This window comes from Mobula hypostoma, chromosome 5, assembly GCF_963921235.1.
Source record: "Mobula hypostoma chromosome 5, sMobHyp1.1, whole genome shotgun sequence".
Lineage (NCBI taxonomy): Eukaryota > Metazoa > Chordata > Chondrichthyes > Myliobatiformes > Myliobatidae > Mobula > Mobula hypostoma.
In genome coordinates, this window is record NC_086101.1 from 89435750 (window position 1) to 89442750 (window position 7001).

A 7001-nucleotide genomic window follows, 5' to 3' on the forward strand; every position below is an offset into this window, starting at 1 on the left:
TTTTTATTGAGGAGACCAAGAATGCTGATGAGGGCATGGCAGTAAATGTGGTCTACATGGACTTCAGTAAAGCTGTTGCTAAGATTCCACATGAAAGGCTGCTCTGGAAGGTTGAATCACATGGAATCCAGGAAGAACTGGCTAACTGCATACACAATTGGCCTAATAATACAAAGCAGATGGTGATGGAAGGCAGCTTTCTCAGAATAGAGTCCCGTGAATGGTGGTGCGCCTCAGGGCTTGGTATTGGGTCTATTATTGTTTGTTATCTATATCAAAATTTGGATAAGATTGTATAAGGCATGGTTTGTAAATTTGCAGATGATACTAAAATTGGTGATATAGTGGACACTGTAAGTTATCAACAAAGTAGTGGGAGGTGTTGTATTTTGGAAAGTCATATTCAAGTACGAACAAAGGGATTTTGAGTACAAGTCCATGGTTTTCTGAAAATGGAGGCACCAGTACACATGATGGTGAAGAATATTTTTAGCACACTGGCCTTCATAAATCAGGGCACTAAGCATAAAAGTTGGAGGTCATGGTGCAGATGTACAAGATGCTGGTAGACCACACTTGGAGTAGCATGCTCAGATGTGGTTACCCTGCTATAGAAAAACATCTACTACACTGGGAAAAGAGTACAGCAAAAATTTACAAAGATGCTGCCAGGACTTGAGGAGTTAAAGGGAGAAGTTGAACAAGGTAGGACTTTATTCCTTAGACTGTAGGAGACAAACGTGATCTTATTGAGGTCCATAAAATCATGAGAGGCATGGCTAGGGTAAATGCACTCAAGTCTTTTTATCCCCAGAGCTGGAATACCAAGGACAAGATCAAGAACTTGCTCAAGGCATAGGTTTAAGGGGAAAGGAAAAATTGTTAAAGTGAACTTCATTTTTACACAAAGGATGGTATCTATGAGGAATCAGCTGCCGTGAAGTGTTATGGGGTTAAGGACCAAATACTGGGAAATGGGACTAGCTTGGATGGACATCTTGGTCAGTATGGACTAGTTGGGCCAAAGGCCCTTTTCCTTGCTCTGATTCTATCCCTTCCCATCATTAATATGATCTACATGTGGCAATGCCTCAAGGAAACATCTATCAAACATACCCATGTGGGCCTTGCCATTTTCTCACATTTACCATCAAGCAGGAGGCAGAGCAGCCTAAAGTCCCCACAACCAGCAAATTCAAGAAAAGCTATTTATCTTCAACCATTCTGTTTCTTGAACCAATCTGCATAACCCCAATTACCACCTCAGTATGACAACACTTGGACCACTTTGCACTATAAAGGACTTACTTTTCCTTATTCTAATTGGGTCCTGTCTAAGCAAAAAAAGTGTACAACCTATGTTTTTCTTGGAAATGCTGCTTATCTGATGCTATATGTCTGTATTCCTGTTGCAAGTTTTTCATTGCATTGGTTGATACACATACTTGTGCATATGGCAATAAACTTTGATTCGGGAAGGGAAAAAACAGTTCAAATTTTAGATTGCTCATCTCATCAAAACAAGAAAAAAAAAGTGAGGACAAGCACATCTTAAATCACTGGGAAGGAGTGGGGATGAAGCAACGGAGGAATGGGGAGAGCAAAGAATCTCTGAAAGAGGAGACAAAAAATCCATGTGAGAAATGCCACTGGAAGGTGTTGAAGGCTAACCATTGCTGACCAGTCAAGTGGAGTAGTAAATGGAGGGGGATGCGTACAAAAAAGGTGGGGGGGGGGTGCTCGAACTGTGAGATGCAGAACCTAGAAGATACTAGAAATCAGAAAAAGAATCCAGGAAATATTCTGCAGGTTTCTGTAGAAAGAAATAAAATTGAATTGCAGTTTGATAACCGAAGAGGAAGACTATCTAACATTAGAGTTCTACGATTGCAATGTACCTACGCAGAAGATAATCTCTGTTCTAAATGCATTCAGGCCTTAAATAGAACAGTATTGGAAATCAAAAAGACTTCAGAGTGGGAATGAAATTAATAGTTAAGTGATAGGCAACTGGAAGATCAAAGGCACCCACGCAGAATCAGAAATGTCCCGCAAAGCAGTTACCCAATTACCATTTTACCTTCCACAAAGCCCAATTCAAGTTCATTAATTGTACCTCATCTTGTTTAACTATGTTGCAGCACCAGCATAATATTAAAACCAACATGTCAGTGGCCAGTCTTTCCTGTTTGTGTCAGAACTGGCCAGATCTAACACAAGGACATGAAACTGCCAGTCAGATGTTGCACCCTCCTCCTCTCCCCACTCTCCACTGAACCAATCTGACTGCCCAAGTATTTATTAAGCATCTGCTTTTATTTCACATTTCCAGCAACTGCTGTGACCTGCATCTCTCAGTCTCAGCATTTTATTTCCTTCTCATCTCCCACAACTTAGATTCATGAAAGACAGATCAGTAATGATTAAAAAGTCTAAACCATCTCAGACAGTTCCAAAAGTGTGACAAGTTAGTTTATTATTGTCACATGCACTGAGCCACAGTGAAAAGCTGTTTTACATGCCTTTCATACAATCATGTTATCACATCAGTACACTGAGGTAGTACAAAACACAATAACAAAATGAAGAATAAAGTGTTACAGTTACAGAGAAACTGCAGTGCAGATAGACAATAAGATGCAAGGCCCTGATGAGGTAGCTTATGAGGTCAATATTTTATCTAATAAAAGGGGACCATTCAATAGTCTTATAACAGTGGGATTGACAGTCAATAGCCCTGGTGTCTGGTGGAACATACTTTCAGATTTTTGCATTGCCTGTCTTGACAGGAGGAAGAAGAGAGAACGTCTGGGGTGGGTGGGGTCTTTGATTATGCAGCTCTTTACTAAGACCACAGAGGCAAGGCTCTTTTCCATGATGTGCTAAACTATGTACACACTCTGGATTATTGTAGTCCCAGACACAGCAGTTGCCATAACAAGCTGTGTTGTATTTAGATAGGAGCCTCCTGAGGAAGTAGAGGCACCAGTCCAGTTCTTGGCCATAAAATCTACATGGTTGAACAGGTTATGCTATTGATGATAATGGCCTAATTCTGCTCCTATGTCTTATGAAATATGCTGGTGAAATATGCTATAAAATTTAAAGCTAAAGACAGAAATTCCTGCAGGACTTTTGAGGAAGCACATTCAGAAAATTTGGAGTTGAACACGTACAATGTTAAAGTTATAACTGATGGGAAGAAAACAAAATGCTTAGCAGGACAAGTAACTGTGAAGAAATATTAACAATTAGTACTTCACTCTGATGACCCGATGAACATTCATGGACCTCCTTTTTTTCTCCCACTTTACAGACTATGATCTGCTGAACATTTCCAGCATTTTCTGCTTTCATTTCAGAGGCCCAGCTTCTGTAGCACTTTGTTTTGAATGGCGAGGTGAAACATAATTAATGGATGACCCAATGCCTTCTCAAAGCAGTCTCCAAACAGCAGATTGACTGGACAATTCCACCACAACGTACTATAGTCTTCAATCCCAAGTACCCTACTGAATGAACTGCGGTTAGTAATGCAGTTACATTACTGCCTGGGTACTTCGGCATACCTTTCATTCAGCTGCTTTTACAGGAACATAATTTATGGATTTCAATATCAATTCCAAAGGAATCAAAACAATCAGTTGCTAAAATCACGCAGAAATTTTTGTTGATTTAAATACTTTCCTTATCAAAGAAAATAATTCTTCTCATGGTTGGTGGCTTTCCTTATCTTTCTGCATCTTCCTCTGTTTCCTTCAATGACATTAAGCAGGCTTGAACAGAGGCCTATCTACTTAGAAGCCCTGTGGTGACCCCAGTGTCCTTGCCTCTTCACTGGTAGATGGAGGGAAGGAAATAAGCTGTTCTATAATATACAAAGAGAACAATGCAGCAGGGTTTAAGTTACCCATTTTTAAATACATACAAAAAGCTGATCTGGGAATCTGAAATTCACAGAACATAACAGAAGCAAAAGCAACTTCAAAATATATTCAGATTGTCACATCACTAGATACCAATTTCTGACACTGCCTAATGAATGTCCAAGTCCGAATCACAAGACCAAAATATTTTAACTTTATTTAGAGATCCAGCATGGGAAAAGGCCCTTCTGGCCCAACAAGCCCACACTGCCCAATGACACTCAACCTACCAAACCTGTACATCTTTGGAATGTGGACAGAAGCCAGAGCACTCAGAGGAACCCAAGCAGTCAAGGGGAAAATGTAAAACACTTTACAGACAGCAGCAGGATTTGAACCCCAGTCGCTGGTGTTGTAATAACATTACGCTAACCACTATGCTACCATGTGTTCAAGCAATTTAGTTTGTGAGATATATTAAAGTTTGCATACATACATTCATCAAGGCCCCAAGACTACAGAGATGGGTTAACTGTAACCTGTTACTGTTCAGTAACTGGCACCAGCTCGTTTTACAATTAAGATATTTACATAATTCAACCAAATTCAACATATTTCAAACTGCAATGTTTTTGGAGAGAAAAGTAGGTAAACCCAGCAACAGATCTGAAAATCATCTTTACAATATGCATCAATTCTGATATTCTGAGTATAAACTTTTGTACAATTAATCAACCTTTCTCCACATTTAAAAACTGATTTAAAATACAGGATTGAAATTAAGTAACCCAGCTGTATATTTCAAAACACTCCAAGTCCATGCTTTTCCTACTGAAGTCTTTTTTTAAATTCACAAGTAAAACAGGCAATCGTTATTTCACACTCATCCTCATTGCCATTTTTCAGAAGAGTTTAGAGACCTCCATAATATGCCTGGATGTACATATAGGCCAACCAGATAAGAACGGCAAATTTCCTTTCCTGAAGGAACTTAGTGAAGGATGGGTCTTATACAACAATCTAGCAACTATAATTATAACTGATTTCAGATTTAGATAAATTTAAAATCCCCAAACCATTAAGTAGAGTTGAAAAAACTCTCCACATGAATAGTCTAGGCCTCAGGATGCAAATTCAATAATAACCATTATCGTACCAATCATATTCATATTTCTTTTAATTTATACACATGGCCTGTTCTTAGAACCCATCTTTAGTTGCTTAGGTGTCTAAGTAATCTAGTTGTTTATAAAACCAGACCAATTGAAAACAAACAACTACAGTCCAATGAGTTATTTTAAAGTTATTCACAGTAGCATTACATGAAACTAGACTGGGCTTTCTTTCCTAAAGGTAATGGATTATTTGATGTCCATCAGATTTTCATGTTAAGCAACTTTGTATACAAAAAAAATGTTTGCCCAGAAAGTTTATTTGGTGCTGCAGTTTGTTATTTCTCAAAACATCAAGTAACAAATTAGCACAATACAAAGACTGACATCTACTATTGATTAGAGGATGCTGTATGACATGCAAATGAGCTACCAAGAACAAAAAAACAAGTTCTTCAGCCACTCTTAGCTATGCTCCCCACATCAGCTTTACCTGCTATAAAGAACCACCTTCAAAGATTCAAAAGATCCAATTAGCCAACTGCACTTTTGTCCTTACTATTCAATTCCTGATGTAAATTAAAACCTCGCCCAACAAGTTAGCTATCAGGTACAAAATTAGTTTAGTCATCTAAATTACCATTAGGTATGTTTATAAATAACAGATGATGAAATAACGTAAAAGGCTTTATCACCTTTTTTCATGCTATATCAAACTGTCATTACAAACCCCTACGTGGGTCAGAAACAACAAGAGTTTAAATATGTCTAACGAGATGCAACTTTCCAAAAGATTTTGTGTGTCTGCGGGAGAGAAGTAATTAGGTAGCGAAGACAACATTCTTATTTCATCTGCTCGATTATACAACTCAGCTGGGCCAAAGGGTGAGGACGGAGGGGGAGGGGAGTGGGAGTCGGGGTGGTGGTGGAAGAAAGGGACAATCTCTTTGTTCGTCGCTAACCAATCGCCTCAGGAAGCCCTGACGGAAAGGTTCATATGCGACCGAGGAGCGATAATACGCGGCGCGTTTTAGCTGCCACAAATGACTAGCACAAGCTCTGGCACATCCTCATCACAGGATCCACATATTAATTTTCTGTCAGTCAAATAACAGTCAATAATCTCGAATGTTTTGCAATCTTTTTCCCCCAATCCAGTAGAGGTCCATCCTCCCAATGAGCAAGGATTATTTTAGGATAATAAAAGCGTGTGTCGCTGGTTTCAGCTGAGCCCAGGAGGGCCGGAGCTCGGTGTCCATCATTACCTGCTGCTTTGTGAAGTTTCCCCCACTCCCATTTATTCGGGGACCGCCGGGTTGCGAGCGCCTGCTTCGGCCCAATTAAAACACTTAAGTATCATTTGCTTTTCCAAAATCAACCAATATCAATCAAAAGTAAAAAGGGAAGAGCCCAACAGGCTACTTACAGTCCTCGGCCCGGAGCCACACAGGCACCGAGGGCTCCTAACGTCCGCGGCCGCCACACAAGTTCAGGCTTTCAACTGTTTGGGGCGGTCGGCCGCTGTTCGGCTACCTTCGTCACATCTCGGTAATTTCCGGCCCTTTCCGGAAGCCGCTGCCTCTCTGTTTATGAGCGAACTGTCAATCAAATAGACCAGCCTTCCTGGAAGCAAATTCAGACGTTACAGGAAGTACGGTCAAGGGATTTTTTTTTCATATTGTTACAGAAGCAAGGATGCGTTATGTTTTGCGTGTTCTTTTTCTGCAGCTTGCAGTCTCAGGTGCCCTTTCTATAATTAACCTGCATAGTAATGTTGTAAATAAGAATTACAAAACTATGGATGCTGAATTATTACCCTTCCATCAGAACATGACCTGTGATTGCATTAACCAATCTGGCCATCATCTTAAAATATTAATCCTCTTTCTCCTTCCACAGACGCTGCCTCACCAGCAGAGTATTTTGGTATTTTATGTTTTAATCCAGTAATGATGTGCTGATGAACTCTTAAACAGGAACACTGTCATTGGCTTTTTAACATTGGAAAGAACACTATTTTGCA

At 39.8% G+C, this 7001-nt stretch overlaps 1 protein-coding gene across 4 annotated transcripts in view; it reads right to left on the reverse strand.

Moving 5' to 3' along the window:
- Positions 1 to 6516, reverse strand: part of spopla (speckle type BTB/POZ protein like a) — a 177568-nt gene extending 171052 nt beyond the window's left edge. For 2 of the 4 annotated variants that reach the window (XM_063048633.1, XM_063048631.1), the window contains exon 1: positions 6405 to 6478. The gene's annotated coding sequence lies outside the window, so the exon portion shown is untranslated. Of the gene's footprint in view, positions 1 to 6404 lie in introns of all 4 variants that reach the window. The other 2 variants (XM_063048632.1, XM_063048635.1) reach the window with 2 other exon arrangements.
- Between the last annotated feature and the right edge of the window lie 485 nt (positions 6517 to 7001).